The sequence below is a fragment of the Castor canadensis genome, chromosome 11 (genome assembly GCF_047511655.1).
Source record: "Castor canadensis chromosome 11, mCasCan1.hap1v2, whole genome shotgun sequence".
Classification (NCBI taxonomy): domain Eukaryota; kingdom Metazoa; phylum Chordata; class Mammalia; order Rodentia; family Castoridae; genus Castor; species Castor canadensis.
Genome location: NC_133396.1, coordinates 49,543,403 through 49,569,591, shown reverse-complemented (window position 1 = coordinate 49,569,591; position 26,189 = coordinate 49,543,403). Strand labels below are relative to the sequence as shown.

General features: G+C 39.8%; 1 long non-coding RNA gene across 3 annotated transcripts; it reads right to left on the bottom strand.

The window, feature by feature from the left end:
* Positions 1-375: 375 nt before the first annotated feature.
* LOC141413808 (uncharacterized) lies at positions 376-25,879 on the bottom strand. 3 transcript variants are annotated; one of them, XR_012438717.1, is made up of 5 exons: positions 25,399-25,879; positions 17,410-21,355; positions 5,577-5,723; positions 5,119-5,280; positions 376-2,340 (listed from the first exon to the last, which is right to left on the bottom strand). It is a non-coding gene; the product is annotated as an uncharacterized lncRNA (long non-coding RNA). The 3 variants fall into 3 exon arrangements; XR_012438719.1 differs by having other exon boundaries at positions 21,074-21,355; positions 25,399-25,874; XR_012438718.1 differs by lacking the exon at positions 17,410-21,355 and having other exon boundaries at positions 25,399-25,865.
* Positions 25,880-26,189: the final 310 nt, after the last annotated feature.

Genomic DNA, 26,189 nt, shown 5'->3' with positions numbered 1-26,189 from the left:
ACAGCGGATGTCTTTCGTGTGATATTATGTTGTGCTAGTGTGATATGTTGCAGCCTCCCAGTGAAATCCTAACCACCACGTCTGCTTTTGTCCTTCCCACTTGCTTGTTTCTGTATTCTGAGGCATAAAAACCCAACAGCACTGAGCTAAAGGGCTGGTGCCATTTTGGAGAGATCCAGGTGCTGGCCCACTAGCGTAATAATTCTTCCTTTCCTCAAACCACCTGGGGTTGAGTCTTGTTCTCCCTGGTCTGTCAATCTTCCCACAACAAATTCAATGAAGAAAAGAGAGTCTTTTGTTTTGTTTTTGCAAAGGTTCAAAAGGTTTCACATATTTTGTTAACAGAATCTTGAACACAGATATGGGACACCAAGGTTTTTCAGGAAGCAATATTTATTGGCATGCTGGCAGTGGCTTAGCAGATTCACATCCAAAGGCTGAGCCCTGAGAACAAAGGGTTCTCACCTTATATACCTTGGCAAGCAGGTTGCAGAAGCAAAAAGCAAAGTTTAACCCATATTGGTTACACGTAACTCCTTTGGCTATCTCACCCCCACTGCTACGTGACCTTCACGTTTAGATTTAAGTTTTATCTCCCTGCTATGCCATCCCTTCCCCCTGCTACATTATCAGAACACAGACTTGCTTGTTTCTTTTCTTTTTTTTCTTTTGGTCCTCCTCCACCTAGCCTCAAAGAACATCATCTTGATTTAGGGGTTTGTATTTTTATAGCATCATTACATAGGTGCCTCTTTTTCTCTTTATAGTGGCCTCTATTATGGTCCTGATGGACTGCAATACTAAGGAACCAGGCAGGGTAACATCAAACAGGCTCCCAAGACAAGACCCATTACCCTGCTTTCCATGATGAATGTACTCTGCATTGTTTTCTTTACTCTGGGGCTTTTGGTATCGCTTACTGGCAACCTCGCAAACCTGGGGAGTATATGAGCCCATGTAACACCGACCTGTTGGTGGGTACAAGATACAAAATATGGCTGTGCAGAGATCCCAACAATGTCTCTCTTATAACACTCAGTCCATGGGGGAAAATTTGCAACCCAAAAGGTAAGAGTCCAAGTGTGTAGAGGAGAGCAGGGGTGCATCCCATGCTCGAGCTTCCTCAGTGAGTAAATTAGTCAGCTTCTGGAGTGACTAGAGCAGGGCTGTTGTTTCATTGTTCATGATCTCCTATTGTCTCTTGGGAAGCAGGGTCCTGTTGAAGAAGCGTGCAGGCATTCCAGAAGGTGACTTGGAATGGCGAGGCTGGGTCAGGGACACATTCCCACTCAGGAGAGGCTCGTTTTACTTGGCTGTGGTGGATCCATGGAGCAATTTTTGCTACTTTAACTGCAGTGGGGATGTAGCAGGGAGGAGTATCAAAAGAAAACAGACTAGGGCTGAGTCCTAATAAAGTAGTAAGGATGGCATAGCAGAGGGATAAAACCTGAGAAATCTGAACCTGGGGCAGGTCACATAACACTGGGGAGGGGGAAAAGTTACGTAGCACTAGGGTAAAGTAGCCTATAGAATTAATATAACCATACATGGATTAGACCTTGCTTTTCTTTTTTTCCTGTAATTTGTTTGTAAGGATATATAAGGTGAGACCCCTTTGTTCTTGGGGCTCAGCCTTTAGACATGAGTCTGCTGGGTCTGTGCTGGCACAATAAAACATTGCTTACTGCTAAACTGCCTCAATGTCCTATAACTCAGCTTGTAATTTCCCACAAGGATAGAAAGGGCCTCCTCCAATGGGGTTTTAGTGGTTGGACATTTTATTATTTTACCCAGACAGTACCTTTCAGTTTCTTTCCTTTTTTTTTACTAAGTAGAATTACCATGGCAACAATATATTATCAGTATATATGTCCAAGAAAATGCATTGTTTAAGAAAGTTAAAACCACCATCTTTAAATATCAAAGGACATGTTTAGAGCCAGTAAAAATAGTCATTTTCTTTCTATTTAAGTAGAAGACCTAGTCTAAAAAATATGAGTTTGTGTCTGGAAGGGCTTTAATGCCAGATAATCATACATATATCAGAACCATTTCCTCAATCCTCTCGGCCTTGGTTATTTTTGAGAGGTCTGGCACGAGTGACTCCATTTGAACTTTGATGGCGTTCCCCCCTTGTCTCCAAACTGCTTGTCTCTGAGCAGTCTCCTCTGAAGATCTTTTTCCCAGGCTCAACCCTGCTTAGCTTCTGAGACCTGATGAGATTGGGTGCTTTCAGGATGATATGGCTGTAGACTGAACATCTTTCTTGATTGGTCATTTTTTTCCTCATCATGAGGATTTGCTCTTTGCTGGGTTTTGTTCATTTGGTTGGCTTTGGTCCTACATGGGAGGAGGGTGTAGAGAAGGGGGAGGAATAACAAGCAGATCAGGTGGGAGTCAGTACCAACTAGACCCTTTTGGCCAAATTGAAGTAATAAAGAGGCTTTGAAGGAGTGGCTCTTATGCAGCGGGCTTCTAGACAAGGACAATACAAAACAAAATCCAACAAAAGCAGACATCTAAAAAGCTAACCTGGTTGACACATAAGTACTTATTAGAGTCATTTTTTATGGACTTGATTGTAAATGCCCCAGAAGGATCAGAACTATAATGACGAAAACTTAAAAGAGCCATGGTTAAAATTTTGATGGATAATTTTGCAACTAACAGAACAATACATCAGTACTACTAACTTTTTGTAACAATGTTTATCAAAATTTTGTATTTTAAGAGGCTTGATATACTTGAAAAACATAACTCTATATAGTATACAGGAACCAGGAACAGCATCATAGCTCTATAGAGGTTTTATATATATATATATGTATATATATATATATATATATATACATATATATATATATATTAGTTTAGTTGTTGCTCTTGAAGTAAAACCTTAGATTTTCAGGGGGAACAGTGTCAGTGACCCCAAATAGCCCAGTCACAGACAAATATAGGGTACTGTCTGCATTAAAATCACCCAGGACAACAGTTGTTTGACCATGAGGTCATCTAGAAAATTTTACATAAGTCAACTCTTAGATGAACTTTTATTTATTTACAGCTCAGTTACCTTAGTAGTCAAAATCCTGACAAAAGTCACCAGAGAACACAGGTCAATATTTATGGGGACTAAGTGTGGAGATAGGAAACCTAATGGCCAAGAATCATGGCTCAGATGTTGATAAGGGATCACATCCCAGATTGTTGACATTAACACATGGCTCATGACATACAGCAGGATCCCATCAACCTGTAGTCAATGGAGGCCCCCTAAAATAACAGGCTCACTCTGGACATTCCAGGCCAAAAATTCCCTCTGCCTGCCATGTGGAAAGAGTAGGACTAACATCACTCTGTTGACTCCAATAAAAACTGGTGGTCTTGTCCTCCAGTGTAGGGCTCCTTTTTGAGTTTTTATTTCTTTATCCTATCTGGTGGGTGCATTTTGGCTTTTTTTTTTTTTTTCCTTTTTTCCTTTGTTTTACATAAGTAGATCTGTCTCAGCCCCCATATCAGTGCAGTAGCACTCCCTATGTTCAGCTGCCTCTTATCTGTCTTTTAATAAACTCTTGTTATCTTGATAAATTTGTACATTAACCTGTAGCACCAAAAAATTCCTGGCAGTTATCTTGACAAAACAAAAACCATTTTTGAGAGAGTTTTTGCAAATGTTCTCAAGAACAATATATTTTTAAGATAGCCTTATTGTTATGAGTTTAGAGAATTAAGTTTTAGTTTAACATCAGTACATTAAATTTTGACTTTACAAAACCTTTAATGTAACTGGATTTTAGTCAACTCAATCACTTACATAAGCATTTATAAGCTCCATATTTTTAGGACAACTTACTCTGTACCTTTATGACAACTTATTTTGTATCCTCTGGGGAAGCTTGTCTTTATCCTTTTGTTTTTTATTTGAAAGTATTTTTTAACCTTTTATTTATACAAACCATATCCTTCATACCTTTTATATATTTTTTTTACTTGTTGAAAATAACTCATAAACCCTTTTAACTTTTTGTTTATGAAAAAAACAGAAAGAAAGAAACCTTAAAATTATTTTTTGTATAAAAACATTTTATAGAAGGCCCATTTGTTAATAGACCCATGTATTATAAGAGAGACTTTATTTATTACAGAATGAAACAAGCTAAGTTCATTTTTTAACTACCCCCCTTTTCTTTCTTTCTTTTTTTTTTCTCGTCTGGTCTGAGCCAGAGTGCTAACCACTGAATGCCTGCATCCTAGTGAGACCTGATTGAAATAAGTTGGAAAACTTGTTTTCTTAAAAGTAGAAGTAGACCAGAGTAACATTTTTTACATTGACTCTATAATAAGAATAATCCTCAAGATGATTACATATTCATATGTAAAAAGCAGTTTATAACAGAGATCTTTAAAACAACACCCTGTTTTTTTGTTACCTTGACTATCACATTAACCTTATAATGGCAGTTTAAGAACCATTTTGAAGATGCTTACACACACACACACACACACACACACACACACACACACGCACAAGTTTCATAATTTAGGCATGCTAGAAAAAAATGTCACCTTCTGTGCGCATATGATGAGCTGGAATTCCAGAAGGAAATTAAATTTTGTCCAGTGCTTTAAACAAATTGACACATACACATGCACACACACAAAATTAGAGTGTGCTCTCAAAAAAAAAAAAAAACTTTTAAACTGTACCCAAAAGGCTATCCAGTGGAATGGTGGATGATGCATCTGTTCTCCTTTGAGTCTCCCCCTTTGGAACTGATTTTTTGTTAACCCATTCCTTAATCTTGTTTGTTGCTATTTCCCAGGAAAAGCTCAGCATCACCCTCCCCTATCCAGTACTGGAGGTTTTTGCGTTTTACTCAAAGTGCTTTCTTTTTACTTGTGTTGTTCTCCATCCTGATCTATCTTGCTGGTGAGAAAACCCAATAGGTGCTCAACCTCCCTAATTCCTGGAGGTGTCTCACACACTTTCACCTGCTCCCTAAACCTAAGAGACACAGTTTCACCCCAGATAGTATTACTAGGGTGTCTTCTGGGAGGTGATCAGTCTCCCCTTCTGCCTTCTAAAGGCAGGCCTATTATTTGAAACTGGGTTCTTACCAGTCTGCTGTGTGGGGCTCCCTATTGGTTCCTGAGCCTTCTCCAGGTTCCTTTGTGCAGCTGAGACTTGCTCTCTGCCATGCTGGGAGAGTGGAGTCCCTCGGTTGGATCAAGAGGTCTGCTGGTGCCTGGTGGGACACTCTCCCAATGAGCCAGGGATGCCTAGTCCCAGAGACAAAAAGGTGGAAACACCATCTCTGAGTCCCAGACGAGCCCCCAGTGCTCAGCTCAGTCACATTTTCTATCTTTCAGAGGAAGAATGTTCTTCTGTCATTTATTTATTCGTTTATTTATTCATATATATTTTTTGGCCATATTGGGACTTGAACTCAGGGCCTCACACTTGCTAGGCAGGTGCTCTACCACTTGAGCCACTCTGCCAGCCCAGGTTTTTTTTTTGTTTGTTTGTTTGTGTGTGTATTGGATATTTTTAAGGCAGGATCTTGTGAACTATTTACCTGGACTGGCTTTGAACCATTATTCCTCTTGATAGCTGCCTCTTGAGTAGCTAAGATTACAGACATGAGCCTCTGGTGCTGAGTGGGATCCCAGAGGATTCTTGGAGCAGTTGTGGTGTCTCCTGGTGTTGATATGTCCAGTAGTAGCTGTAGTGGATGATTATAGAAAAATGATTGAGAGAAAAATAAAGAAGAAGAAGAAGAAGAAGAGAGAGAGAGAGAGAGAGAGAGAGAGTTTTTTCAGGAATAAAATTCTGGGTTATCCCACCAGGGCCCTGATCAGCTGAGGGCAAAGATAGTATGGGACACAGGGAGTGAAAGCAGAAAGTTATGAACATCAATTATGGCTTCTGACCAGTTTTTTAAAAATATACATAAATGCTTTTATTCGCTAATATTTGCATATACTAATCAGCTTCAGTTGTCCTGGTTTCTCTTTTCTCCAGCTATTTTGCTATTTTATGTAAGGAAAGAGCGTGCCATTAAATAAACAACACAGTAGGTCCCAACAGACCAGGCTAAAAATCAAAATGGAGTCACTCATGTTAAAGTTTCACATTACCAAAGTGAAACTAAGCTGTTTGACTTTCCAAGAAACCAGGGGAAATGAAGGATGACAGCCAAATTTCCCAAATGGACCAGATTTAACCAGCATGATAATGAAGTTCCCTGTAGTTTAACATTTATAAAAAATAAGAGACCTAAAGTAACCTGATGCCAGCCAATCAGGTATCTTTTTTTGTGTGGGTGATATTGGTGCTTGAACTCTATACCTTGAGCTACTCCATCAGCCCTTTGAGTAGCTAGGATTACAGGGTGAGCCACCAGTGTCCAACCTAATCAAGTATCTTTCTAATGTCCTGCTTCCCTGTCCCCTGATTTACAAGGAAAGTAACTTTGAAATGACTAGTTTGCTTTTTGTTTTTGTTTTTCCTCTGTCTACACCATCACCCTTCTCTGCTCAGCCCTTATTCTATTTTATGGATCTTAGTGTTGCCTGATTCTAGAATAAAAAATAAAGCCTTTTAAGATCTTCAAAGTAAATTGTTGCAATGTTGTCCTTTGACACAGGTGATTAACCTCATAGTCTGTAGGGAAAGAAACAAGAGGAATTCACACAGAATAGAAAACAATGAGTAATGCAATTTTGTGTCCCTCCTTTTAGGAAAATTGAGGTTCATACTTTAGACAGAAACACAAGGTTGTTACCATCTGGAAAGTTAAATAAAGGTACCTACTAAAAAGAGCTGAGCAATTTTCCTGAACACCTCATGGTCCTCTTATTCTTTCCTTTCATTCCTTTACCTCTCAAAGAGCCTGAAGCAGAATCCACAGACCCCCTTCAAGTTAACAGAAAAGACTGAATTTATGAAACTCCTGAAATATTAAAATTCACCAAATCATATTTAACTTTCCAGCCAAAATTGTTAACATGTTAGTTTAAAATTGGCAACATTCATCATATTCAAACACTGAAAAAAAATTTTTTTTTGCAGTACTGGGGCTTGAGCTCAAAGCCTACACCTTGAACCACTCAACCAGCCCTTTTTTTGTGAAGGGTTTTTTCAAGATAGGATCTCAGAAACTATTTGCCTGGGCTGACTTTAAACCTGGATCCTCCTGATCTCTGCCTCTTGAGTAGCTATGATTACAAGTGTGAGCCCCCAGTGCCCAGCTTAAAAAATGTATCTTTAAAACAATTTTTCTAGATGGAATAAGAGCCAAATTCTGTCTCACATAGATTGAAATCTTTTTCTTCCTTTCTTTCTTTTCTTTCTTTCTTTCTTTCTTTCTTTCTTTCTTTCTTTCTTTCTTTCTTTCTTTCTTTCTTTCTTTCTTTCTTTCTTTTTCTTCCTTCCTTCCTTCCTTCCTTTTATTCATATGTGCATACAATGTTTGGGTCATTTCTCCCCCCTTCCCCCCACCCTCTCACTTACCTACCCCGCCTCCTCCTTTACCTACCCCCCCCTCTCCTCCCCACCCCCTCGCTACCAGGCAGAAACTATTTTGCCTTTATCTATAATTTTGTTGAAAAGAGAGTATAAGCAATAATAGGAAGGAACAAGGGTTTTTGCTAGTTGAGATAAGGATAGCTATACAGGATGTTGACTCGCCTTGCTTTCCTATACATGTGTGTTACCTTCTAAACTAATTCTTCTCGAATTACCCTTTTCTCTAGTTCCTGGTCCTCTTCTCCTATTGGCCTCAGTTGCTTTAAAGTATCTGCATTAGTTTCTCTGCATTGAGGGCAGCAAATGCTATCTAGTTTTTTAGGTGTCTTACTTATCCTCATACCTCCCTTGTGTGCTCTCGCTTTATCATGTGATCAAAGTCCAATTCCCTTGTTGTGTTTACCCTTGATCTAATGTCCACATATGAGGGAGAACATACAATTCTTTCTTTCTTTCTCTCTCTCTTTCTTTCCTCCTCTCTCTCTCTCTCTCTCTTTCTTCTTTTTTTTTTTTTGTGATGCTAGGCATCAAATCCAGGGCTTCAGGTATGCCAGGCAAACATTCTACCAGTGAGCTACATCCCCAGCTCTCTTGTCATTATAACAGGTACTTAGAAAGTGCTTTTGCTAAAAGCAATGACTCTTCACTTGGGCCTGTATTAGAAATGCCATTCCCAAACATTGATCAAAGAAACATGTGGGAGTCGCTCAGTAAGGCAAAAAGTTTTACTTTTGCGTAAGGATGCAGCTACAGACCACAGTCTGAAGGCAGAACACACTGAGTGAGGAGTCAGCTCAGTTTTTATCTCTGCCCCTCACTCTAATGGACAGGTTTGGGTTCACAATCTTAGCCATTGGTTACTTACAAAAGGGGGCACGTGGGGTAAGGGGGAACTTGTAGCAGGGAGAACAAGAAAATTCTTTTGGGCAATATTCATCTTTAAGCAAGCAGTTTGAGATTAGGACATCTGGTGATAAACAGCTCTTTTTTTGACTGCAAGAACCTTGCAAGGTCAGGCAATGTTTCACAAAGCATGTAGGCAGCAAGTTGGGGATGTTGGCTGGCATCTACACAATGATAGTTTTACATTAATTCCTTTGACAGAAAAGACTTAACTTTAGTTGATTCTCACACCTGCAAATCTCTAAAAGTTAACTAAAAGCAGAAGAAAAGCTTGGCATTTCTGACTTCATTTTGTATCTGAGTCTTTTGCTCCATTGTCTTCTAAGGTCACCTTGGATTCCAGGTCCTATGGGACTGATTGATAAACAAGAATGAGAACTATGGAGGTGGGGGGGGGGCAGGTAGCCCAAACAATGTAACACATATGAATAAATGTAAAAATGATTTTTAAAAAAGTGAGAACTACCCCCCCACAACAATGATTTTCTTATCATGACCAGGCCCTGCCTGACCAATCCTGAGATGATCAAGTACACCACACTTCTGACCATCGGATCACACCAGTGGACTATACTGTTTAATAATTATACCTCTCATTCATACCCCAATGAAAAATGCTTACTTTCTATCTTCCTGAGGCATGCTGGTCTTTGTAATAAATTTCCTTTCTCTGCCTTTCACCACTACTTATCTCTTTAATTGGCATACTGGGGGGCTAGTGGCTGGATCTGACATGTGGAACTCCTGGAGTTGGGCCTCTCACCTACAACCCTGGTTACATAATTTCTCCTCCTCCTCCTCCTTTTTCTTCTTCTTCTTCTTTTTCTTGAGGTAAGATCTTGCTATACCACCCAGGCTGTTCTGGAACTCTCAATCCTCCTCCCTCAGTCTCCCAAGTACTGGGATTATACCAGTTATTACCAGAGGAGTTGGACTGTTTTCATCATTTAGGTGGAAAATGATCCTCTTCAGAGTTTTTTTGTTTTGTGGTGCTAAAGATGAACCTAGGGCCTCATCCATGCTAGGCAAGCTCTCTACCACTGAGCTACAGCCCCATCCCAATCCACTTCAAATTTAACAGGTAATCTTAAAAACATTTTAGGAATACTAGGTCAATTTTAATATTACCACCAGCAATAAACTATCAACTAAGATAACCATGTTTTAACGTCCTTTGGGCAGCTTGATCTTCCTTCTTTCCTCCATTCCTTCCCCTCTTTTCCTTTTCTTCCTTTTTTATTTTTGTGACAACTGGGGTTTGATCTCAGTGCCTACACCTCAAGCCTCTCCTTTCGAGATAGGTTCTTGTGAAATATTTTCCCAGGCTGACTTCAAACCTTGATCCTCCTGATCTCTGCTTCCTGAGTAGCTAGTATTACAGGCATGAGCCACCAGCTCCCTGCTAAATTAAGTTACTTAGTGTAGAGTATTTTAAATAGCCCATGAAGCAGAACATTCTCCCTAGCCATTAGGGGGGAGAGGAAAACTCTGCACTTCTTTCTGAGCCCCTTTGTTAATTATGAAGACTGTTTGCATGGCCTGGCTCTGAACTGGTACTTCTTATCATCATATGCCAAAAACAGACCTGAAACATGCCTTTTTGCTGACAGAAATGGAAAAAATGTGGAGAGATGAGTACATAAGCACAACTGTATCAAATAAAATGCAGGCTTGAGTTTGGCACAGCCCCAGTCACAGAAGGGACCAAGCACAGTTATGCCCAATAAACTGCAGGCTTGAGTTGCCACAGCCATAGCCGCAGAAGTGGGCAAGATGTAGTACAGTTGTTTTTCCTAAGATGTTTATGTCCAGAGAGAAGCTTCACACGTTCCTCTTGTTCCTGAGAATTACAATGTCACACCCTCTCCCCTGAGAACTGCTGCTCCACCTGTTTTTGCCACTGTATATAATAAACTTGCTGGAGGTGGAGCTAGCTGTTGTGTGTCTCCATCTGAGCACCCAGCCTACCTGACCCCAGCTTTGTGCATGTTTGGTCTTCTGTCTGTTGTCCTTTCTGCATCTCCTGTTGCCCCCAGTTAGGTTTCTAGGACAAGCTCATGTAGGGTGCAAGAGGTGGCACCTGAACAGGTACCTGAGAAAGAGGTGACACCTGAATGGGTACCTAACTAAAGGGGAACTTGAAGCCTGAGACAAGGAGACACTCTCCAAGAAGCACACATGTAAAATATAATAAGGAACAAGTAAGGTGTATGTGTGGGGGAGAGTGAATTGAATACAGCCAGGTATAAAAATAGGTCCTTAGGTGAGTCTAAGGACCGAGAGCTCTATATACAGCTTTAAAAGCTATGCTAAAGATTAGAGGAAGCAGAGTCAGGTTGCTTCAGCTTATGAAGTTTTTAGATTTTGTATAGGATACTTACCCATGGTTCCCTGAGGAGGGCACTGTAAATTTAGTAACATGGAACAAAGTAAGACATGGGCTGAGGGCACGATATACAGCTGAGGGGTCAGAATGCATGCCCATTTTTACTTTTGGATTGTGGCCTATGATTAAAGATTGTTTGGGGCCTACTCCCTCACATAAAGATTTTCCTCCTCAGTATTTGAACTGGGATGTAGGACTCATCCCTTACAATCAGTCAGGCAGTATCCCTCGCAGGAACAAAATGCTGTGCGTTGTGGAGACGCTAAACTATCAGCCCATCTTATGAGGATAGGGTTTCACATAAAATTAAAATTCAGTCCAAAGACAATTCAGATTCTGATTCAGTGTCAGATGAGGAGGGTCAGGAGGACGCTCTGGCACATCAAGCACTGGGAACCATGCATTTGGGGATCCCTCCAGGGGCCAAGAGATTTCCCACTCTTGCTAAGAGTCCCTTGCAGGCTCCTTGCATGCAGCTCATAGTCAAGGAGAGGATACAGCTGGTTTTAAATTTTACCCTGTGCTTGAGAGACCAGATCCTATTGACCCTGGCACGCAGCAGAGATTTCATGAAAAGATTACATTTTAAACTTTAAAGGAGGTAAAACAAGTCTGTACAATGCATGGCTCCACAGCACTATTTATGCTGGAGCTATTACAGAGTGTGGTAGGAGATACTGCTATGCCTCCAGATAACTGGACAGGGCTGGCTAAATCATGCCCCTCTCCAGCTGATTACTTGCTGTGGAAAACAGGTTTTATAGAGTTATGTTAGGAGCAGGCAATTGTAATTTGGCCCATGGACTGCATATCACTGCAGATATGTTCATGGGAAGAAGACCTTTTGAAGGTGTAGATAATCTATTACAGTATCCCCCTCAAGCTTATCAGCAGATTGCCATTGTAGCACAAAGGCATGGTGAGTACTACCCACAGAAGGTGAAAAGACTTTGGAATTAACTAGCATTCTCCAAGGTCCAGATGAGCCATACCAAGAGTTTGTGGCATGCCTGCTGCAAAATGTAGGCAGGATAGTGGCAGATCAAAACCAGAAACATACTAGGAAAACAGCTGGTTTTTGAGAATGATAGGCCTGTAAAACAGCCCTTCAGCCATATAGAAAAAGAGCTACAATGCAGGAAATAATTAGAATTTGTGTAGATGTCAGGCTGAGTCACATCCAGGGTATAGCTTTAGTTGCTGCCTTAAAGGAAGTGTTTTGCCCTGGGGGAAGAAAAAAAGGAGCATGTTTTTCTTGTAGAAAAGGGGAACGTTTTGCTAGGGACTGTCAAAATAAGCCCCGACCACAGGTAGGTATCTCGGGACCCATCACCAGGCCACTGACTGGTGCCAATGGGCCCAGGGCTCGACCCGCTGCCCCTCCGGGATATGTCCTTGGTGTTGGAGGGGAAAACATTGGGCAAATGAATGTCAGTCCAAAACAGATATAGATGGGCAACATCTTATAGGACTGGGAAACTTCCAACAGTGCTGGCTGTAGCCCTGTCAAACAGAGGGGGCAATTACTATGCAGGCTCCTCACCAATACTGCCATTGAAAACCTCATTCATGCCACCACAGGAAGCACAGGATTGGACCTCAGCCCCACCTCCTGATACATGTTAACACCTGATTTGGGAGTGCAAATTATCCCTATGGGGGGGTCTATGGTCCTCTGCCCCAGGGGACAGTGGGTTTAATATTAGGGAAAAGTAGTGCAACCATAAGCAGATTACAGGTTTATCCAGGTGTGATTAATAAGACTATACTGGGAAAATTAAGTTAATGACCCAGGCACCAGGTGTCTTTGTAGCAGCATCCCTGGAGATAAAAATAGCTCAGCTGGTTATTCTCCTGAATGTGAAGAAAGGCAAGGGGTTAACTCACACTCTGTGAAGAGCTGGAGGATTTGGTGCCTCTAATCATGCCTGTTGGGTACAAGAAGTAACAAAAGATAGGCCAGAAATGACTTTGTTCTTAAACGAAAAACGTTTTTGGGGACTTTTGGATACTGGTGCTGATGTTTCTGTAATTGTTGCTAGACACTGGCCAAAAAGTTATCCTTGCCAACCCTCTGCTGTCAATCTGCAGGGGGTAGCGGCTGCTCATGGCCCCCTCCAGAGTGCTCAGCAGATCTGTTGGAGGGATGAAGAGGGACACTCAGGGCTTTTTGCTCTTTATGTCCTAGACAATCTTCTGGTCAATCTGTGGGGAAAAGATGTATTAGAGTGTATGGGTACTCTGCAGTCCTAATAACATGGTCTCTCACCAAATGTTTCAACAAGGCTATAATCCCCTTAGAGGATTGGGAAAATATCAACAAGGCAACCTTTAGAGAATCTAGGAAGGACAGGGCTAGGATATCAGGCCACACAGCATTTTCAGTAGAGGGCTGGTCCAACAAATTAAACACTCTCCTTTCAAACATGCAGCCCAGATCACTTGGCTCTCACCAGATCCAGTCTGGGAGGGCCAGTGGCCCTTGACAGGGGAGAAATTGGTTGTAGCCACAGCTGTGGTGGAGGAACAGTTAAAGGCCGGTCATATTGAGCCTACCCATAGCCCTTGGAATACTCCAATTTTTGTGATTACAGAAAGGTCGGGAAGATGGAGGCTTTTACAGGATTTAAAAGACCTCCCTCACCCACAGCTATTCCATTAGATTATTGTCTTTGCATTCTTGATCTTAAAGTTCTTTTTTTGTTTTTTGCCATTCTGCTCTATCCAAAAAACAGAGAAAAATTTGCTTTCACTTTGTCATCACCAAATCATCAGGGCCCTGTGCACCAATTTCACTGGGCAGTGCTGCCCCAAGGCATGGCTCAGTCCCACTATGTGTCAGGAATTTGTTGCTGCAGCAATAGAACCTACACACTGTAAGTATCCAGAAGCTTATGTCCTTCATTACATGGACGGTATTCTGATAAGTCATCCCAGTGAGTCTATACTTTCACCAATCATGGCAGATCTTACAAAGGACCTTGAGGCCTGGGGATTGTGCATTGCCCCAGAAAAGGTACAAACAATGCCTCCCTGTCAATATTTAGGGCAAGTAATCAATGGACGCTTGATCCGTCCTCAAAAGGTAGAGCTCAGGAAGGATAATTTACAAAAACTGCCGGGAGATATCAGTTGGCTCAGACCCTCTCTAAAACTTACCACTGACAGCTTATCTCCTCTTTTTCAACTGCTCAAGGGCAACCCTAATCCTTCCTCGCTTTGAGAACTTATGGAGGATGCCCGACAGGCTTTGGTTAAGGTAGAGAGCACAATTACTACAGCCCAGCTTCAGCACTGGGATCCACATCAGCCTGTTCAATTACTGATCTTATGCTCTCCATCAATGCCCATGGGAGCACTCTGGCAGTTGCAGGGGGTGTTGGAATGGTTACACTTGGGTCACTCTCCTGCTAAGTTCTTATGCCATATCATGAGCTGGTAGCTAGGCTGATTGCTAAGAGACACACTTGTGAATTGCTGGGGCATGATCCTAGTAATATTACTGTCCCATTTTCAAAGGGTCAACAGCATGGTTATGGCAATTTTCAGACTTATGGCAGTCTGCACTGGCTAATTTTCCAGGACAGATTGGGGAGCAAACTTTTACGGTTTTCCTCCCTTCACACATTTTGTTTTTCTAAAAATTATTCTCTCCTTCCCTCTATCAGAGGCTGTCACAATTTTTACTGATGCTTCTGGGCATGGTATAAAGTTTGAACATACTCTTTTTGCCTCAGCTCAAAGGGTGGAGCTGTATGCTGTCATCATGGTCCTCAGGGACTTTCCAATATATCAATCTATATAGTGACATTCACTATGTGGTTGGTGTTTTATGCCACATTGAAACTGCTTCTATTGGTCATACTAGTAGTGAAGAGTTATTTAAACTTTTCTGGTTCAAACTTGCCTTTATCCTTGTTTTGTGAGCCATTTGTGCTCACATTCTAACCTCCCTGTCCCACTCACTGATGGTAGTGCCTGGGCAGATAACCTAGTCTCTGGGCTTGCTTTGGCCTTGCCCACATCTACTGCTGGACCCATAGAAACTGCCCGACTAACTCATACTTTGTACCATCAAAATGCTTCAGCCTTGTGTAGGCAATTTCACCTTACCAGGGAGCGGGCTTGACAAATTTTTAAATCATGTCAACAGTGTGTCACATGTTTGCCACAAGCGTCTGAGGGGGTTAACCCCAAAGGCCTGAAATCTTGTGGCAGATGGATGTCACTCACATCCCCTCCTTTGGCTGGCAGTGCTATGTTCTTGTGTCAGTGGACACTTATTCGGGTTGTATCTATGCCTCCGCACATGCTGGTGAGGCCACTAAGCATGTCATCGCTCATTATTTAGCTGCCTTCACCACCATGGGTAAACCCCAACAGCTCAAAACCAACATTGGCCCTGCATATACTTCAGCTGATTTTCAGTGGTTCTGTGAGGCCTATCAGATACATCACACCACCAGTATTCCTTATAATCCTCAAGGGCAGGTCATAGTGGAATGTGCATATGTCACTTTCAAAATGCAATTAAAAAAATTAAAAGGGGGAGATGAGGTACTTTCCCCAGCTACCCAATTGCATAAAGCTTTATATACACTTAATTTTTTGAACTGCCCAGAACAGGTTTAATACCTGCTGAAAGGCATTGGCAGATATAAGAGCCAACTGTCAGGCCTCAGGTTCTTTGGAAAAATGTGTTGACTGGCAAATGGTACAGTCCTAGTCCTAGTCCTGTCCTGATGTGGGATCAAGAGCGTGTTGTGTTTTTCCTGAAGGTGCAGAACACCCAGTATGGGTTTGTCAAGCCTCATGGCCCTCCTGGTCCCAAAGATAAGGAGGCTGAGACTGGAAGACTCACCCTGGGACAAGGAACTGCTGAGGCTGACTCATCCACTGACCAGAGGGCAGCCAAGGAAATGGCTGCTGGTGAGACAGATGCCACCAGTGAGCCACCCATCTGAGTTCAAATTAAGAAACTAATGGACATGGCAATGATGGTAATCAGTAGCTTGGGGATAGCTGGGAATCCCACAGCCACATTGCTGGCAGCATTGGTCATAATTACAATACAGGTTGGTGTGTCCAGGGTGATGCATACTGGACTTTCATGCCCAACCTGCCAATGGTGCATCCTATCACTTGGTAGAGCCACCCTATATCTATCTTTGCCGATGATATGGGGCATATGGAGGTCATTCCTCAGGACATTTGGTGCCTCATTATAGTAACTATAACTTTACAGATAAAGCTCATCTTATGAGCACATGAGAACAAGGCAAATTATACTGTGGACTTCTGGCTATTAAGACAACAAATATTGGCCATGCAAAAGGCTTATGATATTGTTGTTTCTTCAGCTACTATTGCAAAAACTATCCTGGATGAATTCAAGGGTTTGAATCCATTTAACTTGCTAAAGCACTCCTTCTAGTATTGTTCACCTGTTTTATAGTTTTTTCAGTCAGATGCCACATGGTGGGAAGACAACTCCTTGGATTAGGGGACAGGCTTCATTGAGAGCATTTAAGAAATTAAAAAAGGGGGAGATGTGGAGAGCAACGTACATAAGCACAGCTGTACCAAATAAAATGCAGGCTTGACCACTACTGATGAATGGATTAAGAAAATGTGGTATTTATACACACTGGAATTTTATGCAGCCATGAAGAATGAAATGTTATCATTTGCTGGTAAATGGATGAAATTGGAGAACATCATTCTGAGTGAGGTTAGCCTGCCCCAAAAGACCAAAAATTGTATGTTCTCCCTCATATGCGGACATTAGATCAAGGGTAAACACAACAAGGGGATTGGACTTTGATCACATGATAAAGCAAGAGCACACAACAGAGGTATGAGGATAGGTAAGACACCTAAAAAACTAGATAGCATTTGTTGCCCTCAACGCAGAGAAACTAAAGCAGATACTTTAAAGCAACTGAGGCCAATAGGAGAAGGGGACCAGGAACTAGAGAAAAGGTTAATTCAAGAAGAAGTAATTTAGAAGGTAACACACATGCACAGGAAATCAATGTAAGTCAACTCCCTGTATAGCTATCCTTATTTCAACTAGCAAAAACCCTTGGTCCTTCCTATTATTGCTTATACTCTCTCTTCAACAAAATTAGAGAGAAGGGCAAAATAATTTCTGCTGGGTAGCGAGGGGGTGGGGGGGAGAGGGAGGAGGTGGGGGTTAAGGAAGGAGGTGGGAGAAGGGGGGAGAAATGACCCAAACATTGTATGCACATATGAATAAAACAAAAATTAAAAAAATAAAAAAATAAAATACAGGCTTGAGTTTGGTACAGCTCCAGCTGCAGAAGGGACCAAGCAGTTATACCAAGTAAACTGCAGGCTTGAGTTGGCACAGACCCAGCTGCAGAAGTGGGCAAGATGAAGTATAGCTGTTTTTCCTAAGATGTTTATGTCCAGAGAGAAGCGGTCACAGGTTCCTCTTGGTCCAGAGAATTACAATGTCACACCCCCTTCCCTGAGAACTGCTGCTCCACCTTGTTTTGCCACTGTATATAATAAACTCACTGGAAGTGGAGGTGGCTCTTGTGTGTCTCCATCCAAGCACCAAGCCTACCTGGCCCCAGTTTTGTGCATGTTTTGTCTTCTGTCTGTTGTCCTTTCTGCATCTCCCATTGCCTTCAGTTAGGCTTCTAGGACAAGCTCATGTGGGATGCAAGAAAAAAGGACAAATATGGATTATATTTAATGACCATGACATGAAAATAAGAGTGTATAGAGACTGGGGGTGTAGCTAAAGCAGTAGAGTGCCTGCTTTGCAAGCATGAAGCCCTGAGCTCAAATCTCAGTCCCACCAAAAAAAAAAGGTACAGAAAATTTCTTCTCTGAGACTAATTAGTCTATGCTACATTTAGCTTTCTTTGGAACAATATTCAATAAAAATCAAATTAAATCATTAATTCAATTGATAGTCTCTTATGCTTCCTGAAAAAAAACCCTTTTCCATCTATGACTTTGTGTAGTCTTCATCAGAGCTCCATAAAGCAGGCAAAAATACTATTTTATCCATGAGGCTCATAAGCCCAAATCCATATGATTTTCGTGGCAGGGAGACAATTGGAAGCTGGCTTTTAATGCTTTGATAATGGTGCTGACAACAATAGTGGCTCAAGTGGTGGAGCACCTACCTAGCAAGCATGAGGCTCTGAGTTCAGATCCTAGTACAGCCAAAAAAAAAATCACCACAATGTGATGACAACTGATGTACTAAATACTCTCTGTTCCATGCATTGCTCTCTCTCTGTATGTGTATATATATATATAATTTAACACCTGTACAACCCATTGAAGTCATTTCTGAGACAAGTTCTGACATGGATCCCTTAACCTCTTCAGCCCCCAAAACATTTATAATTCAAACAGTAAAAGGGCTCACATTTTTAAAAAAAATAGTAAATTGCATTCTGAGATAGGTAACCAATATGAAAAGCTTCCAGGAAACCTGGTAATCTAAACACTAAAGCCTGGCATCTTTAGATAAACCACATTTTATGTTCTATTCATCAAAGACAGGGATTTCTGATAAAATGAATACAAACATTATCCAACCAGAATTGATGACCTCTACATAATAATTTGAGCTATAGGCACCATCTTATGTCTTTTTGATTTGATTTTTCTACTGCTGCTGGGGTTGGATCCCAGGGCCTTGCACACATCAGGCAAGCATTCTTCAATTGAGCTACACCCCCAGCCCCTCCAGCTTCTCTTTTATCTGTTAGTCAGTGCTTAGTCAATGGCTCTGCGAGCCAGATTTTGTATGTTTTACATTGGAAGTAAACACCCTTTCTCAGCACTCAGAACTTTCATGTTTTTCCTTTGGTGCAGTACCATTAGCATCACCATATTCCAGAAACTAGGGTATGGAGAAGTTCCATAACTTGCCTGAAGTGGCCCACCTGAAGAGGGAGCCAGCAGTCTGTCTCCCTAAGCCCTGCTGTAACTTTCTCAGCTAATGCTTGACTTGTAAGCATGGCCTCACTAAAGTTGTTCTTTCCACATACTTTCTTAGACCTTACTCATTTTTCCTACCTAGCTCTGCCCTAGCCACTGGGCATACTGAGGATAAAAACTGCAGTCACTGCCCATGGGAATTTTACATTTTAAGTGGAGTGTTGCTGATCAGAGCCAGGAAAGAACAGGCCACCAGAAATGAGAGTGTGTTAGGAGCCAGAGAACTGGGTTTCTGAAACCGCAGCCCAAGTCCTTGTTTCTCCTCATATTTATTTGTTGACAAAAGCGCGTAGCAATGACGGATGTTTATCCGAATGAGCAAAACAAGAAGTGATTTGAAAAACACTGCTCTACTTATATGTTAGTTATTAAAGCCCTTCTCTTAAAGCTTCCGAGAAAGTGGACAAACCAGAACATTCTGCTTTCATGTGTGCTCAGTGTGCTGAGAAAATTCTTGGTGTGCCAAGGGTCATATTCTTCCAGTCTCATGTTTGCACAATACTGGAAGGCATGCAGAAATGCCTTTGATTGTCCCCTTCTTCATCAGCCTATGGTTTCAGCCTGCAGCATTTCCCCTTTTTCTTTTGCTTTGCAAATTTTGTAGCATAATGACATTGACCACATGTTGATGAGCTGTGATTATTTGTTGTGTTGTTCTTTTCCAGACTTACATAAACAAATAAACAATATTATTAATATCACAATAATCAACAAGGTTTCTCCTCCCAAATACTTCAATTGATATAATGGATTTAAATTACTAACTCCGTCAGCTATTCCTTCTAATAAATCAGTCCCTGAAACTAATTTTAACTGTTGTGAGAAAGTTTCAGAAATACTTTGCTGTAATTTCATAATTTCTTCTGTTATGTTGCCATGATTTATAAGGTGCTATCTTACTTTAGCCCATGAAAATTCAGACTCATTCCAACAAATAGAAGTTAGACAGTATGTAGTAAAATTCCTATCACATTTTAGAGTCATTTGTCATCTTAAACTTTGTAACTGATCTAACATAACTACTGCAGATTCTAAATCAGCTATCTCAGCATGCAGTTGACTATCTGTCTCTGACTATTCCACAGTTTCTCAGCATTACTATAACAGTTTTGAACAAATTCTGTGGTTTGTATTCCTTGATGTAAAGCAACCCCAGCAACTGCAGCAGTAGTGGTTACTGCTATAATACCCATAATTATGGCGATTAACATTCCTACAAACCCAAACCATTTAGCTCTTTTTTTTAATTCATTAATTAGAGTATGCATTAACATAGTAGAGGAAGACTCTGCCCAAGGACGAGTCATATGTACAGGTAACCAGACTCCTGATCTTGCTTTCAGAATGTATAATTGTTGTTTAGTCCAATTAATGTTAATGGATGAATTTATATAAGTATATAAAGAACAACTGGTACAAGTTAAGGTCCGATGTGTTTCATTCCACTGACCAGGTCCAGTCATTAACACATATGGGAGTGTGACACAAGCTTTCACATCATGTGAGCCATTTTTTGTAAACATTAAGGTGAACTTTCCAGTCTCATTTGAGAGACTACCTTTCCATGAGTGCATTTTTTTAAATGCAGCGACTAGTTTCCATATGTGTTTTTGATGAGGATACCCTGGCATATAAGGAGAGGGCACAGACATCCCTCCACCATGCCACACTAATCCTTCACTCTGATTGGAATGTGTCTCAATACTGTTGTGAGAATTATTAATGAGATGCCATTTCAACTCTTTTCCTTCTAATTTTGTTCGGGCAGATCCCACAGGGCTTTGATCAATGATGCTTCCATAGGAAGTATTAAGCAATTGCTGAACCTCCGTCCCTATACAATCAGTCCAATGGTTCCAATCATCCATATTATCAGCTATAGAACCTGTGCATGGCTCTCCAATGAATCCTGTTTTATTAATAACATTACCTTCAAAGGAATATCCTGATAGAATAAGCAATCTCCTACTCTTAGATTTTTTAGTATCATTTCTTATAATAGACAACCATGCTTGTTGATTTGGTTTTAGACAATGTCTAATGTTACCAATACAAACAGGGAGGTCTTCAGACCCCAACTCATAAGAGACGTTTAATGTTAGTCCTTCTTCTTCAGGTTTTAATGTTGCTCTTTCATCATAAGCGCCTGGTAACCAACCAGAGTCATTTGCATACACAGGAACTGTTGGGTCCCACCATGTTATTAATGTATTTAAAGGTGGGTTAGGTGTGTATGCCCAATAAGTATAATTTTCTGCTGTAATTACCTGAATAGATGTTAATGTCAACATAGCAAGAAACAAAGCTTCAGGAGTCATACTTTGTCCTGAACAAGTTACCACATTTTGCCCTTCATTACACAGTTTCTTGATTTGTCCCCATGTTGGAAATGATGCATTTGCAGTACAAGTAGTGGGTACTCTTCTCTCTGTTCTTCCCAATGTCAGGTTCTCCATTTCTTCAGTGGGTGGTTGAAAATCAAAATTGAGTCTCTTATTCATATCTTGCTTTGATGTGTCTTTGTGGTTTCCAAAGTTCTTCTTGTTTTTCTGAAATGACATGAGCAAAACCTCTTCCCCATGATTTTATCCATCCTTTTTCCCATATATCATTATCATTGTGATACCATATTGGTTGCAATTCTGACAATGGTTTATCCTTATTAATATTGTGTTCCCAATGCCTCTAAGCTGCAGTAAGACCATCTTCTGCTATATTCAAAAACTGTAATGTATATAAAGCTCTTAATATTCTTACTCTTGGGGTCTCTATTCCCCTTTTTTGTTTAAATAACATATCTTTTAATGTTCTATTAGAGCGTTCAACAATTGTCTGTCCTTGTGAATTATATGGAATGCCAGTAATATGTGTAATTTGTCACTGAGAAAAAAAACTTTTCAGTTTTTGACTTGCATAGGCAGAGGCATTATCTGTTTTTATAGTGTGTGGAATTCTCATAACATTAAAAGCTTCTAATAAGTGGAGAATTGCAGCATCAGCCTTTTCTTTAGTTAGAGCTGAAGCCCATTGGAATTTAGAGTAAGTCTCTATGGAATGATGTACATATTTTTGTTTGCCAAATTCAGAAACATAAGTGACATCCGTCTGTCAGATATGATTTGTTTTATCTCCTCTTGGATTTACTCCTGGTGGAAAAGGAATTCCATGTACTTGTTGACACTGATGACAAGTTGATGTTATTTTTTTAGTTTGTCGTTGAGTAATATTAAATCGTTGTTTTAAATGCCTCCAATTTGTATGAGTCTGTTTGTGGTATTGATTGACTTCTAATAGTAGAAGAGAAATTAATAATTGATCAATATCATTATTACCTTTTGTCATCGGGCCAGGAAATTGTGAATGAGCTCTTATATGAGTAATAAAAATAGGACTATTACATGATAATAAGATGTTTTGTAACTGGTGAAAGAGAAAAAACAAATCATTACTGTTATCATGTGGTATATAATCAGTAACAATATGTTTTACAGTATAATAACAGTATTATGAATCAGTTACTGTATTAAGAGAAGTAGATATATCTTGTAATAGTAAAATAATAGCAGCTAATTCAGCCTTTTGTACAGACTTATAAGGTGATTGTTGTACCTTATGAATAATGTCATTAGTATAACCAATATATCCCAATTTATTAGTATCAGTATAAAAAGTAAGAGCACCTGTTATGGGTTCTTCTTATATTGTACTATCAATAATGACAGATGTATGTTTTAAAATTTGAAGCCATTTATTTTTTGGAAAATTATTATTTATAGAACCTAAGTAGTGACCTAAAGCAATTTGTCAATTAATATTTTTTTGGATAGCTTTTTCAATCTGATCATTAGTTAATGGTAATATGATAGTTGTGAGATCTTGACCACTCAATTGTCTAAATCTCTGTCGTCCTTTTAAGATTAATTGTGTCATTTTGTCAAGGTAAGTAGATAATTGCTTATTTTCTTTATTTGGCAAAAATATCTATTTAGTGATAATATCAGATTTTTGAGCTATGTATCCAGTAGGAGAATGGGCAAAAGGAAAGATCTATACGATCAATATAGGCTTGTTGAATATATTGTTCTAAGACCTGTAATTTTTTTTTTTTTTTGGCCTGACTACTTAATACTCGTGGGCTGGAAATGTCAGAATCTCCTTTTACACTGTCAAACAAATGTTGTAAAGCATAATTAGGAATTCTCAGAGAAGGTCATAACCAATTTATATCTCCTAATAATTTTTGGAAATCATTTAAAGTTTTTAATGTATCTCTCCATATAGAAATTTTTTGTGGTTTTAACATGAGTCCTTTTTAAAATATATCCTAAATACATATAAGGTTTTTCTTTCTGTATTTTCTCTGATGTTATCTCTAAACTATATTGTGGTAAAATTTTTTGAGTAGATGTGAAGAGTTCATTAACTTGTTGTTGTGTCTCTATAGAAAATAAAATATCATCGATATAATGAATAATAATAGCAGTAGGGAACATTGTTCTCAATTTACTCAAAGGTTGATTAACAAAATGTTGACACAAGGTGGGACCATTAAATATTCCTTGTGGTAATACTGTCCATTGATATCACTTTATTGGTTCTTGATTATTAATAGAAGGAATGGAAAAGGCAAATTTTTTTTCTGTTTTTAGATTGAAGGTGTATAGTAAAGAAACAATCTTTTAAATCTATAATTACAAGTTTCCACGACGATGGAACCATAGCAGGCTGAGGTAAGCCTGGTTGTAAAGGTCCCATGGGTTGAATAATCTTATTTATATTTTGTAAATCTGTTAACATTCTCTATTTTCCTGATTTTTTTTATCACAAATATAGGAGAATTCCAAGGACTCATAGAAGGTTTAATATGATTCTTTGTTAATTGTTTATATACTAATTTTTTCAATGCTTTTAATTTTTCTTTTGTTAGTAGCCATTGCTCAGTCCGTATAGGTTTTTCTTGGAGCCAGGTTAAAGGAAGTGTATATGAAGCAGTGGCCCTTTCTATAAATTTGGATACCCAAGGCCTGTTTTAAATTATTTCCCTTTAATTTGTAAAGCTTGTATAACACCTTGTTCATTTTTTAACCCTTTTTTATTATTATATCCCATTTTAGCCATCATATTTTTTACTGAAAAATTTAAAGTAGGAATATTAAGAGAAGCACCCCATTCTGCTAATAGATCTGTTTCCCATAAATTTATTCTTATGTCTGTAATATATGGTTTTATTTTTCCTTTCTGTCCTTCAGGACCAATACATAATTTTACTTCAGTACTTTGTCATGTATCTGTAACTTGACCAATGCCAGAAAAGGTTGTTTTGATTTTAGTCATAGGCCATTGACTTGACCACTGATCTAAAGATATGATGGATACATCTGCATCAGTATCTAAAAGAACTTGAAAATATATATCATTAATAAGCAACATATTTGAGGATGATTTGGAATCTAAAAGTATTTGTAAATAAACATTTTCCCCGGTACTACCAAATCCTCCATTTCTAGCAATATTTAATGTCTTCCCTTTAACATAGGGTAAAATTAAAAGGTGAGCAATGCTCTGATCTTTTAAAATTTACAAAGGTTTGTCTACTTGTGCCATAATTAAAATTTCTCCATCAAAATCAGTATCAATAATTCCAGGGAAAACAGTTAATCCTGCCATTGTCATGCTACTTCTACCTAAAATTAACCCCATTGTTCCTCCCATTAAAGGTCCACAAATACAAGTATGTAATTTATATCTATCTAATGCTGGCTGTAAATACATATTTTGAGAGCTAGGTAAATCTAAAGTTGCATTTCCCCTTGTTGCAGGGTAAAGAGTTGAGAAAGGCTTGAATGTGCCATCCCATTGTTGACTGGGTAAGTCTGTATTAATTGACCCGCGTTTTTGATGAAGGGGCCTTAGAAAAATTCTTATGAGATCCAGTGGATAAATCACATTTATCCATATTGTGGGCTGATTTTTGTACTTCAGTCATTAATGCTTGATATTGACTCTTCTGAACCATTATGGGTGATTCATCTGAAGAGGACCCTGAACCTGACTCATGAGAGGAATCATGGTCAGAAGATGCTGCTGATTGCCCAGGAGAAGACTCCTTCTTATTTTGCCTAGAGTCCTTAACTGCTTAAATAATCTTTCATCATCTTTCTGAGATGGCAGGGGAGGCAAAGGTTGAGAAATAAACTCATTGGCAGAAGCACGAGGTCGGAAAATATGTTCCACATCACTCTCCATATCAGTGACCACTTGTCTAGATTCTTCAGAATCTGTAGTCATAGGTTTTAATACAGAAGAAATTAAAGAACATAATGACCAGACATGATATGTCCCCTCTTTGTTGTGCCCTTTGTAGAGCTCTCATCACCTTTTTCCACACTTTATAATTCAATACAGTTCTTCCCTCAGGATGAAACCAATGGCAATGTCAATGAACATGATGAAATAATTCCTGCAAAGATTTGTCTTTAACCTTTACCACTGAGCCCTTCAATAGTCTCTTAAGCAATGTCATACATTGAGACTGAATTGAAGGGGAATTGCCCATAACTCTGGCTCTGAGAATTCCGAAAGTTTTGCTTACCTCTGAGCAGCCGTTTTCCCTTTTGGTATCTGATGAAGCTGTCTCTCTGCCTCTTTGATCTTACCGACTATGCCAAATGTTGCTGATCAGAGCTGGGAAAGAACAGGCCACCAGAAATGAGAGTGTGTTAGGAGCCAGAGAACTGGGTTTCTGAAACCGCAGCCCAAGTCCTTGTTTCTCCTCATATTTATTTGTTGACAAAAGCACGTAGCAATGATGGATGTTTATCCGAATGAGCAAAACAAGAAGTGATTTGAAAAACACTGCTCTACTTATATGTTACTTATTAAAGCCTGTCTCTTAAAGCTTCCGAGAAAGTGGACAAACCAGAACATTCTGCTTTCATGTGTGCTCAGTGTGCTGAGAAAATTCTTGGTGTGCCAAGGGTCATATTCTTCCAGTCTCACATTTGCACAATACTGGAAGACATGCAGAAATGCCTTTGATTGTCCCCTTCTTCATCAGCCTATGGTTTCAGCCTGCAGCAGTGGAGGTACCAGCCTAGTAAACAGACAATGGTAATAGCACATGGTGAGGACATGATAGAGGAATGCATAGAGGAATGTAAGAGCCAGGTTGAAGGGTACTTCATACAGCCCTGGCGTGGCAGGAAGGCAGGGAAAGGGAAGAGAGATTAATGAATGCTACAGTAAAACAAAGGAAAACCAGAGTTGGGGAATGTTACCTGAAGACCAGAGGAAGGTCACCTTGCCCCAGAGGTTAAAACAGCCAATGAAATGACATGTGATTATGTATGGGACAAGCTGTACCTCCCATTTCTATAACCTGCT